Genomic DNA, 12,942 nt, shown 5'->3' with positions numbered 1-12,942 from the left:
TCTCTCTCTCTCTCTCTCTCTCTCTCTCTCTCTCTCTCTCTCTCTCTTTCTCTCTCCCTCACTGCCTCTCTCTTTCTCCCTCTCCTACTGCCTTTCCCGCTCATGCTCACACACTCTCTCTCTCTCAAAATAAATAAACATTTTCTTAAAATGGTGAGATCAGGGCGCCTGGGTGGCGCGGTCAGTTAAGTGTCTGACTTCAGCTCAGGTCATGACCTCGCGGTCCATGAGTTCGAGCCCCGCGTCGGGCTCTGTGCTGACTGCTCAGAGCCTGGAGCCTGTTTCAGATTCTGTGTCTCCCTCTTTCTCTGCCCCTCCCCTGTTCATGCTCTGTCTCTCTCTGCCTCAAAAATAAATAAACATTAAAAAAAATTTTTTTAAATGGTGAGATAGCATTGCAGTCATAGTAGGAAAGAAGGACAGTAAAGAGGAAAGGAAGCACACCGAATCAATCATGCAGAGAAGCATAATGGTTACAGCATGGCAGAGCCAGACTCTGGTTTTAACGTTGACACTAATACATATATGGATAAACTTAACTTACAAATTACTTAATCTTGCTTCTTGTGTAAATTGGAAGTATATCAGCATCTACTTCATAGGAGCATTTTGAGGATTAAAAAAGTTAACGCAAAGAACAGTGCCTGGCATATTGCATTATACAAATAGTCATTGCTATTATTGTTATCCAATATTCGTTTTATATTAATTTGTATTTAACATCCAAATAATTGGAGAGAACTAGGTGAAAATAAAATGATTTGTTGGAAACAGAAACCCAACTCAAATTGGACTTTTTTTAAAATAGAAATTATGCTCAGAGAGCTTTGGGAAGGGCTGTATCTCATGAAACACGGGACAAGAAGGTGCTTGGGTGATCCTTGGTAAACAGTGGAACCATAGACGACTCAAACACCCCCAGACTCTCTCCTTCATTCTTCAGAACAGCTTCCCTCTTTCTCTTTCTCTTTGCAAAGCAGCTTCCTCCTCTCTGAAACCCTGCTGGGAAACACGGGGCTGACACGTCACAAGCCTTATGTCCTAAATTCCAGAAACTCAGAGAATGGTATACTTTTCTCAGTTCCAGTTTTAAAACCTTCCCAGGGAAGGTTTCCCATTGCCCATTCCCGAGGCAGCTCCATAAAGGTCCAGATGGGTGAAGGACAGAATAGCTCCAAGGACATGCCTAAGCACTCTTGAACATCTTTAAAAATGTTTTTACATAAAAAGGAGATTATTTAACAGCAGAAATAAACTTCTCCCTCTGAATCAGTCCCTGCCATCTTCTCTGCCAGGATCCCTCCATCGGCTTTTCTTCTCGAGCTCAGTTAAGGCTCTAAGAGCAAAAGAAACTCTCCCAACTTCCTGATACTTTCCCACACTTGGAACAGAACTGTGTTTGTGTGATGTTCATTTCTGAATGAGTCTTGCTTGTTGTGTATACTTGTTTGGTCTAGATTCCAAATCTAGATGCCTAAGTTAGAGGAATCTCATTCTTGGTTTTAACCACAAGTTTGGGTTTTTAAGTTGCAACTTAGAAAATCATATCATTGGATTCTTGTAATTGAAATGTTGTGGCTATGTATCGTAAACTCCGAAAAAGAGTTTTCATAAGCAAAAATTACTTTATACTCTGAAAGTTTGCTGTGATCTGTTTAACATGCGGGTATGTGTGTGCATGTGTGCATGTATTTTTTATGACATTCTCAGCACTTCTATTTTCATTAGAAAAACAATGTTTCCTTCAAAATAATTCCTGATATGCGATAGAGAAGACACTGCTGTTCTCTTGTATGTCCAGCTTCATGTGCGTTGAACACACAAAAGTGGTTCAACAAATAACTGTTTTTAAAAAAATTAGAGTGAATGAGTAAATGAATGGTTGAATGGGGGGAAAAAGGTAAACTCTCTCTAATCCTGTTAGTTACAATTCAAAAGCTACCATGTCAGGAATAAGAGGAAAAAGAAGGGCAGTTGGGCGGGAAGGTTAGTGTTCTAAATTGAAAGCAACTTTAGAACCAAGTGCAGTGAGTGATTCTTAACTAGATCTCGTTTTGGGGAGAAAAAAAATAGCTGTATAAAACAGTAGGATATAATGGGGAAAATAATTTGAATATGGGCATTTAGTAATATAAGACAATTAGATTAATTTTAAGCAGATGCTACAATGGTTACAGAAGAAGTATTTGGGATAAGTAGGATGTTTAGTATTTATATTACAGTATCTTTACAAATAAAAGAGGAAACAAATACAGCAAAAGTTTATGGTATGTGTATATAAGGGAAAGAAGCTACCAAAAACAAAGGTGCATAAGTAGTTCTAAAAGTACTTTCAATCCTTGAGGCCTTTTGTTAGCAGGTACAAAATACTCCTTCCTTTTTTTATCCATGAAGAGAAACTATGGGCCCTTTCAATATGACACCAACCCAATTTTCCAGTATTTTTTAAAGTTTTATCCTTGATCTTTTTATCCTTTTAAACTTTTATACTTAACACAAATCGTTCTTGTGACTCATTCTTTCACAAAAAGATAAAATTTGGGGCTGTTCACTCCTGTATCCTCTCGGAATATCCTCTACTCTCATCTCAACTTATCCTTCCACTTACGGCCCAAGTGAAGCACCATCTTGTCTGCTAACCAGTCCGTGTTGGAAGAATCTCTCACTGCCCTACCCTTCTAGATTCACAGTGTTAACACTTTGAAGAGCATTAGGAAACAGCTGGGGATGCTTCCAAACTGTACAACCCCAAAACCACACCTCAAGAGACTGGCATTCAGTAGGTAGAGATTAGAGCCAAGACATCCGTGTTTTTATTAAGTGCCCTAGGTAGTTTTGATGCAGGTGCTTCAAGCACTTCATGTTTAAACAAATGCTTGTCTACATACTTTGGAACTTTCCTAATTGTTTTGAGTGCATGTTTTCCCCATCATAGGTTTAACAACCTTAAAAACAAAAATCATGGGGCACCTGGGTGGCTCAGTTAGTTGAGCATCTGACTCTGGATTTTGGCTCAGGTCATGATCTCACATTTGGTGAGTTCAAGTCCCACACTGAGCTCTGAGCTGACAGTGAGGAGCCTGCTTGGTCTTCTCTCTCTCCCTCTCTCTTTCTGTCCCTCTCCCACTTGTGCATGTGCCCTCTCCCTCAAACATTTTTTTTAAAAATCACAACTTATATATTTCATGATCAAGAATCTGGCAGGCACAGTATCCTGTATATACTATGCAATATTACATATTTGTTAGGAAAAGAATTTAGAGCTAGTAGGAAATTATAATCATTCTTAATATTTCTATAAATATTATCTTTGTTGATTTCTTTAAATATTTGAATTTTCTGTACTAGTTCCCAAAGATAAAAAAAAAAAAAGAAATAAAGAAAAACCCACAGTGCGTTTGTAACTTTAGGTTATATATATACACACGGACTGTTATTGCTAGGAGTTGTACTTATGTGGGTTTTTCTTTATATATATATATATATATATATATATATATATGTGTGTGTGTGTGTGTGTGTGTGTGTATATATATATACAAAGTCATAGAATTACATTTAAATCTAAATTCCATTTAAATCACACATCTTAGTATTTACTAATAGCATCAATCTTTCTCTAGAAGAGCTGTATATTTGGTAACCTTTAGAAACTATGACTTCTTGGGGCGCCTGGGTGGCGCAGTCGGTTAAGCGTCCGACTTCAGCCAGGTCACGATCTCGCGGTCCATGAGTTCGAGCCCCGCGTCAGGCTCTGGGCTGATGGCTCGGAGCCTGGAGCCTGTTTCCGATTCTGTGTCTCCCTCTCTCTCTGCCCCTCCCCCGTTCATGCTCTGTCTCTCTCTGTCCCAAAAATAAATAAAAAACATTGAAAAAAAAATTTAAAAAAAAAAAAAAAAAGAAACTATGACTTCTTCAATTATGGATGAAATATATAAAAATATATATTATATATGTATATTAATATGTTAAATATATATCATTTCCTCCACAATTGAAGAAATCATATTTCCTAAAGTATACCAATAATATACAGACACACCCATACACAGACACATATATACACACATATATACATAAATGTACAAAGAAAGAGAGGAGTTGACCTTAGCTAATTAACATATGACGTAAATGTGGTAATGAATCTGAAGTAATTAGCCTCCTGGTATTCCACACCCTACGTGTTATGGGTTCAAAAATGTCAGTTAGCTTAAACACCAGGGAAAACTAGAGAAAGGCCTGTAGACAAGTTGATATTTATCCTCATCTATCCATTTTTTTCCATGTACTCCCTATTCTTTTTTTTTTTTTTTTTTTTTTAATTTAGTGATTTGTTCTACTCCATAGTATTTGTTGTTTGGTTTTATTTCATTCTTAGTATTAGGGCATTTAGTGGGTATTTTTATGATCCTTATGCTTCCTCCTTTTATATCTTAATCTTTAGGAAGGACTGTAAAACAACAGGCAAAAAGTCTCATAGGATTAACATTTTTTTCTTATTTAAAAACAAATTTTTTTTAATGTTTATTTATTTTTGAGACAGAGAGAGACAGAGCATGAATGGGGGAGGGTCAGAGAGAGAGGGAGACACAGAATCCAAAGCAGGCTCCAGGCTCTGAGCTGTCAACACAGAGCCCAATGTGGGGCTCGAACTCATGAACCATGACATCATGACCCAAGCCAAAGTCGGTCTCTCAGTCAACAGCCACCCAGGAGCCCCACCTCCATTCTTAATATTATTGTCCCCTATCCTACATGACTATGAGGGTAACATTCTCTGTTTATCTTGCTTTAGGTTTGTTGAGTTTCATGAACTATAAATTATTGTTTTCCATGAAATTTGAGGAAGTTTGGGCCATTATTTCTTCAAATACTTTTTCTGATTTTTTTCTCTTCCCTTTCCTTATGGAATTCCACTTCCATATGTTAGATTGCTTCGGAATGCCCCAGAAGTTTTTGAGGTTTTGTTCATTTTTCTTTAATCTCCTCCCCCCACCATTCTTATATTTATGTAATTTCTATTGATCCTTTTTCGAATTCACTAATTATCTCTTACTCCATTTCTGATCTTTTGTTAAACCCATCTAGCAGTTTTTTAAATTTTAGTTACTTTATTTTTCAGGTCTAGAACTTAATTTTTATATAGTTACCACTTCCCTGTCAAGAAATATTTGAATATATTTTCTTTCAATGTTTAAAAAAAAATTTTTTTTAACGTCTGTTTTTGAGAGACAGAAAGAGACAGAGCATGAGCAGAGGAAGGGCGGAGAGAGAGAGAGGGAGACACAGAATCTGAAGCAGGCTCCAGACTCCAAGCTGTCAGTACAGAGTCTGACACAGGGCTCGAACTCACGAAACTCAAGATCATGACCTGAGCCAAAGTCGGAGGCTTCATGGACTGAGCCACCCAGGTGCCTCTCTTTTAATCTTTAAAACATATTTATAATAGCTACTTGGAAGGCTTTATCTAGTAAATCCAACACCTGGGCCATCTCAGGGTCAGCTTCTATTGGCTACTTTTTTTTCCCAAGTATGGGTCACAATTTCCTGTCTTCTTGCACATCTTATAAATTTTTGGCTGAAAACTGGCATTGTAGACAATATGATATAGGTATTCATAGTGCTGTTTTGTTCTTCTGAGAATTATTGGAGCTTTATTTTCCTAGGCAGTTAATTTGCCTGGTATTTAACTAAAAATATAGCTTCCCCCTATGGAACACAGCCTGTGGTTTCTTACTTCTTTCTTACAGATCCCTGTAAGACTCCCTGTTGCCACAAAATTCTCTGTTAAGCCAAAACTTGGGGCAGAGATGAGACTCACTTTCTGTGATTTCTTGCTTCTAGGGACTCTTCCCTATTTTCCAGTTGCTATTCTGCATTGGGGTTCCGTATCATCATATCTCAAATCTGCCCAGCTTCAGCTTTCTGCCACCTGTGCTGTGCACAGTTGAAAATTGCACTCAGTTAAGAAAAGCATCCAAATCACAGATCTGGATCTAAATACTTATATTTTTCAGACTTCTTCTAGCGTCTGTTTAATTTTCATCAAGCCTCTTGTCTGTACGTATGTAGTTCAGCAGCCAACCATGGATTTGGACAGTTTATGCTCTGAATTTGTCTTACTTCTAAGTTTTGTGCTGTCCAAGTTTTCCTTTAAATTTCTAGCTGTTTCCCAATCCCAAACTCTGATCTTGATATCATTAGCTAGTAAGGCTGCAATTTATTTCCACAGCCATATCTGTGAGAGTTGGGTCTCACCCTGGGACCATAAGCTGTAAACGCAATTCTTACACATTCCAGTTACAGGTTTTTAAAACCCTGCCAGTTACACATTTCTGTTTACTTTAAATGCCTTCTAGTGTTTTTATATAGATTTTTTAATCCAGTATTTTACAGTTACCTGCAACTGTTTTACTGTCTGCCTTTAAGTACATTCTTTTTTGAGCTACCATCTATCATACATCTAATAGTGCCACAACATGTGCTAATAAGTTACATGAGATACGCTTACCTAATACAGCAATCCCATTAGATTTATGTTAAGACTGAGATCAAACAGGTTTGCTAACTTGCCCAATGTCATTTAATTAATAAGTCTAGGATTGGGAATTTAACTCAGACCTCTATGACTCCAGCAATATCTTCTTTATAATCAATAATGGTAATTGTTTAATGCCTTCTTACTGGGTACCTGGCACAGTCTCAGGAGCTTAGGGTAATTCATTAATCAACACATTTATTCCTCACAATAAGCCAGTGAAAGTGATACTATTGTCAACCCACTTACAGATGAGAAAACTTAGCTACAGTTTACATTGTCTGAAGTCATGCCGATATTAAGTGCTATTGCTCAGATTCACATGTAGGTAATCTTGCTCTATACTCAAGAACAAAGTAGACTTGGATCCTATATGCTTCCTGCAATTGAAACAAGATAGATTAGATATACCTATAAAGATAATTGGCTATAACTTTTTAAACTGTAAGTTGTTATAAAAATGACATCTGTATCATCCAGAAATTGACATTAAAATCAAGAGTATTATAAAATAACAGAATGTCAGAGCTATACAGTTATTAATATCAATTAATATAGATTTTTCAAAATCTTTATAACTCATTCATTCAAATAAATATACTTTAAAACAACTACATAAAGACATGTTTTTAAATATATAACAGGTTAAGGTTTTTTAAAAATAGTTTTATTTTATTTTTTTATTTTTATTGATTTACTTTTTAAGTAGGCTTCACCCCAGTGCTAAGCCCAATGTGGGGCTTGAACTCATAGCCCTGAGACCAAGACCTCATCTGAGACCAAGAGTCAGGCACTTAACCAACTGAGCCACTCAGGTCCCCCGAAAATAGTTTTTATTTTAAATCCAAATGATATACTTTTATAATATCTGAAAACTCTTTTCTAAATTAAGTGTATACAAAAATTTCAATTATTTAAATGTTGCTTTTGCATATAGTTTTTCCAAACACAAGCACCATCCTGATCATCACCATTACCACTATAGCATTTCTTTGGAAACCTGTTTTTTAGCCAGAATTTCACACATGACTTTTCAGTTGGATACTTAAATTCCACTATTAGTCATGAGTCATTCTACGAGTGACAATAAAATTGAAAAATTATTACTGTAATGTAAACTCAACAATTTTATTTAAAAAATAAACTCCAGTCACTTTTGAGAAAGCTCATTTTAGGTGGGGAAACCACTGAAAATCAACTTTTCCAAGAGGTAGTAGTCTATGTAAATCAAGAACTAGGGAAGTGGCAACTTAAGTGACAACTTAAGGCAATTGCTAAATTTTGGATCTCCTAGAATAGACTCTTCAGATAAGTTTAAAGACTCCCCCAGGTGAGTAATCTGTTTCAGGTAACTATTTTCCTAATGTACACATAGCAACAATTTTCATCGGTGGAGTGCCCAAAATGACATAGTCACTTTTTCCTTCATTCTACCTGAGCCCATGAGGCAGATTGTGATCAGATAAATTATTTCCATGATTGCCAAATGCTTTTTCATTTCCAACAAGGAAATGACTAAGGAAACTAGTAAGAGAAATACAAAGAATTATAACACACTGGAAAAATGTTAGTTAAGCTTCTTGACCCAGTAGGCTCCACCACAAAATCAAAGCAGGAAATCCTCAGAAGAAATCAACCCTAGTCAACACTTACTATAAGTAAATCCAAATCAGATTAATTAGAGCATTTACTCCACGTAGAGTACCTCTAACCTTTGGTTTTATGACATGACATTTAAAAAGCAATAAAATGGGTAAGACCTTAAACTGTGAGTTGGCTGAAATTATTTTGACCAATTCCATTTTATTTCCTGCCACATATCATTTCTCATTCTTGCAAAAGTAGTTGCTTAAAAAAATATATCTAACGGGGCACCTGGGTGGCTCAGTCGGTTAAGCGGCCGACTTCGGCTCAGGTCACGATCTCGCCGTCCGTGAGTTCGAGCCCCACGTCCGGCCCTGTGCTGACAGCTCAGAGCCTGGAGCCAGTTTCAGATTCTGTGTCTCCCTCTCTCTCTACCCCTCCCCTGTTCATGCTCTGTCTCTCTCTGTCTCAAAAATAAATAAACGTTAAAAAAAAATTTTTTTTTAAATATATCTAACAACATGTTAAAAAAACAACTATAAGCCCTCCAGGGTGCTTTTTTTTCCCCCCATCATCCAAAAAAATATAATTAAAAACCTTCAATTGCAATATTCATAAAAGAATCATGAAAATAGTCCTTCAAGCCAATTACTTCCCCTTTCCTAGAATGTCTTAGTCTCAAAGGGTTCTCAATTCATCTCCACCAGGTAAGAGTTGTCGATATTGGTAAAATAACAAACAAACAAGAGTTCATTCCAGGAGTAACTGCACTTGAACCACAGCAAGAACAGACTACAAGTTAAAGGTCCTTCCAGATTCAAAGAAATAAAATCTCACTTCTGGGATGTAGACACTATGACAGAATAGTGAGTGAGATCTCTTTTCTGAGCAAAGAGTATTTCTCAGTATCTTCTTCAAACACACCATGTGGACGCCACTCTGTTAGTCATTAGCCTGACCAACACAGGACCTACTGGTAAAATCTGATTTTGCTTTGGGCCTATTTGTCACTCTACTTGTGGTCAAAGAAGAAAATCTTGAGAATTTTGACTATTTCTGAAATGTAATATAAACAAAATGAGACGGGAAAGAAGAACAGAGAAGCAGTTGATGGTTGAAATGAGATACTGGAACATAGTGCCGCAACAAAATAAACTGCTAAATTGGAACTACAGTACCCCACAGAGAAAATTTCAACTAGTGCTCTGGTAAACAAAAGCCACATTAGCCACTCTGTCACCAACATGTTACCAGATGCTCAGTTCTTATCTCATTACATCTCAAGAGATGTTATAAGTGAAAATATTTCACTCACTTAAAAACAGAAATCAGTAGGGAAATCCTACTGGTTGGCTTCATAGAAATATATTTTACAGCCAACTCAGCTGTAATAAATCTATTCTACAAAATAATATCTTTCTACCTATACCCTATATACTCTCATTACTATTCTTTGATTAGTAATATCACAAACTCTCGCACTTTGATTAACATTTTTCTCAAGGATTACCTCAACTGCCAGAAATGTAGAAATTCAAAGTCTTTCACATTGATACGCAAGTTTTGTTTGTGTAACTCACGGGAAAAGAAATGACAGCAGAGTCTAGAATGAAGTATATAAAAGCACCAGATGAAGTCTTAACACAACTCTCCTGCCAGCCTACCTGTTGGGTCACTTGACTTTCATCAGCTTTGAAGTGAGAAGGACACTGCCTAACCTCACAGACAAGGTATCTTGTGTGACTGAGCTCTCGACTGCTCTGAAACCCTGACACGTAGCCTCTGACTCAGTAAAAGTCCGTTTGGATGGTTTTTCTTTTTAAATTTTTTTAAACTTTTCATTTCTTTTCTGTATCATATGAGGGAAAGTCCAAGGTTCTTTTTACATCTTTCTTACCAAATATAGCAAAACCATTTATACCAAAGCTAAAATGTACAACTCTGCCCACAGTCACAACTCTTTAACAGGCACACATTTGTTGAATTACCCTGCAGTGGAATTTCATAAAAGGAGAATGCAAATTTCAAAAAAAAAAAAAAACTGTGGTAAATATATTTAGCAAAAACGCTTGAAATGATTGTCTAAAACAAAAGCAATTACAGAAAATTATTAATTTAATCCTTATGTATGTCACTCTAGTTCAAAGAATGGAAAAATGTATTGATAATCTGAAAAGTCATTCTTCTACAAGAATTAAGAAACAACCAGTCATTATGGCACACCATTTCTACTCCCAGATGGCATGTCAGTGGAAATAAAAACAGAATTCGTTGAACATCTGTGGATCCTCTTTTTTAAAAAGCAGCTTTAAGGAGCTATCTAAGGGAATATTATTTTAAAATGTCATTTTAAAAAGGAGAGCATTTGAGTAAGAACATGTATCAGATTTCATTTTATTTATGAATTCTGAATTTTTGCTTTATCATAATGTCTTTCAAAGGGAAGTTGGGGGGCATTGTCATCGTCGAGTAAGGATTTCCTCTGGTGTCCTCAAATGAGAAAGTTTCTAGTCATTCCAGCAAGACTAACAATCAAGATTTTCTATCTGATGGTGAAAATGGAGATGGTTAAGGGTAGGAGGGATGAAGTTAGGAGCTTGACCAATCTTGGTGAATATAAATATAAATATAAATACGATTTTCTCCACTTTCCAGATGATAAGCTAATTTTTACTTATATAATTATTTACAATGATGCATACCACCTGGAAGTAATCCAACAAGAATATCTGGCATTTGAATAGAGTTAGTAGTCCATGTGTGAATTAATGGCACATCCACAAATAATGTAGTACTACCTAGAAAGCATTTTATTTTTTAAAAAATGTTTATTTAGAGAGACAGAGAGAGAGAGAGAAAGGGCAAGCCAGAGAGAGGCAGAGAAGGAGAAAGAGAATCCCAAGCAGGCTCCACGCTATCAGCACAGAGCCCAACAGAGGGCTCGAACTGACTGAGCCACCCAGGTGCCCCCATAAAGCATTTTCAATGCAAAGTGTTATATGAGAGTCTTTAAGGGTCTGTAATGTTTTAACTCAAGAGCTGAAATTAAATAATTAATCATGTTTGTGTATGTATAAATAATCTTGCTAAGATAGTTTTTATAAATTAATTCTTTCTCCTCCCCTCTCCCCCACCTCTCTGACCCTCCTAAATAGCCTAATGTATTCATTTAATTTGGAAAGGCATTTTGGCAAAAGTTCTCCCCACCCACCCAATTCATAGTCAAGCCCCAAGGTGAATCGGTTTAGAAATCAGACTCATGAGAGAAGAGTATTTTATCTGCCAGGGCAACGTTCTGTGCTATTGTTTATAACTTTTTGTTGATAGTTACCCTGGAACACAAGAGGCCACACTGGCCTCTGGGGAAATAAGATAAGCTTAATCATGCGTGATGAGACGCTGACATGGAATTGTAGAATATTTCAGTGATACCACAGATAATGTCCATTTTAACTTTCAGATAAATACAACATTTTGTTCCTACAGTAATGATGAATAGTAAGAGGTTGTAAAGAGACGAAGTAAACAAGACATCAAGGTTTTATTTGGCAATTGACACTAAAAATAGTGATGTACACAGACATTATCCCCATTTTCAATATCTTTGGCAGAGATGCACCGCTATGGGTTCAGGTCTTATTCATTCATCTTTTTTTCTTTTTTTTCTATCAAACAAAAACTAGACATTTATTTTCTTTTTATGAAAAAACACAATGAACTTGTAGTATATGAACATCTTTAATATTCATTTCTTCTTTCTTATCACCTTCAGTTTCAGACTCCTTCCTCTGTCCCAACACTACAGTGATCAAATCATGACCATAGAGACCGAGAAAAATATTCAAGATATTGGAGACTCCGTGGAAACTTTTTTCTCTTGTGCAGATTGCTAATTCTCCATGGAAACAGTTTAATTTTTTTCAACAAACATTCACTGGCCTATGATAAGGTAACCATACTTTGCCGTGAAGAGAATTTTGCCTAAAATTTATTGTATACATTCAAAGTTTATCATATGACGACATCAATAAAGTGCCCCAGAGTTGAGAATATCTCAATATTTCTGAGGTAAAACATTTGATAACATTTTTAAGTCACTCATAGACCGAAAATCTCGTATCACTGAGGTAGTTCAATAAGTCATTTCTTATTACAGAAAAAAGTACACTTTTCAAAAAAATATGAGAAAACAAAATATAAATCCATGGTAAAAGTAGTCCTTATATGTTTCTCTTCAATGAACAAATATTTATTGAGATTCAACCAAATACAAAGCATTATGCTAGAAACCACGTGCAGAAGAAGGGAAGTGTCAGAAAGATTGAAAATATGCATTGCAACACTCCAAAATTCCAAAAGAATTTACAATGAGGGGGATTAAAATGGATGAAAGGCTAATTATTAATGTAAAGTAATATTATTTAGTGAATAAGAATATGCATTTGAATCCAGGTTTCACCAATTTCAGCTGGTGACCTTCATTCGAATTCTCTGGGATGTAGGGACACCTGGGTAGTTCAGTCGGTTAAGCGTCCGACTTCGCTCAGGTCATGATCTCACGGTCTGTGAGTTTGAGCCCCACATGGGGCTCTGTGCTGACAGCTCAGAGCCAGGAGCCTGCTTCAAATTCTGTGTCTCCCTCTCTCTCTGCCCCTCCCCACTTGCACTCTGTCTCTCTCTCTCACACAAAAATAAATATACATTTAAAACATTTTTTTTTAATTCTCTGGGATGTTTCCTCATCTGCAAAATGAGGATAAGAACAGTACCTTTCCCGTGAGGTTTGAGGATTAAATAAGATAATTCTCTTAGCACAATGC

The 12,942-nt window shown here is 36.4% G+C and overlaps 1 long non-coding RNA gene across 1 annotated transcript in view; it reads left to right on the top strand.

The window, feature by feature from the left end:
- LOC125925505 (uncharacterized) overlaps window positions 1-12,174 on the top strand; it is a 14,761-nt gene extending 2,587 nt beyond the window's left edge. The window contains exon 2 of the long non-coding RNA XR_007458849.1: window positions 11,895-12,174. This is a non-coding gene — a long non-coding RNA (uncharacterized LOC125925505). The remainder of the gene's footprint in view (window positions 1-11,894) is intronic.
- The last annotated feature ends 768 nt before the right edge of the window (window positions 12,175-12,942 follow it).

The sequence above is a fragment of the Panthera uncia genome, chromosome F1 (genome assembly GCF_023721935.1).
Source record: "Panthera uncia isolate 11264 chromosome F1, Puncia_PCG_1.0, whole genome shotgun sequence".
Classification (NCBI taxonomy): Eukaryota; Metazoa; Chordata; class Mammalia; order Carnivora; family Felidae; genus Panthera; species Panthera uncia.
The sequence above is the reverse complement of the archived record's forward strand: the minus strand, read 5'-3'. Positions and strand labels throughout refer to the sequence as shown.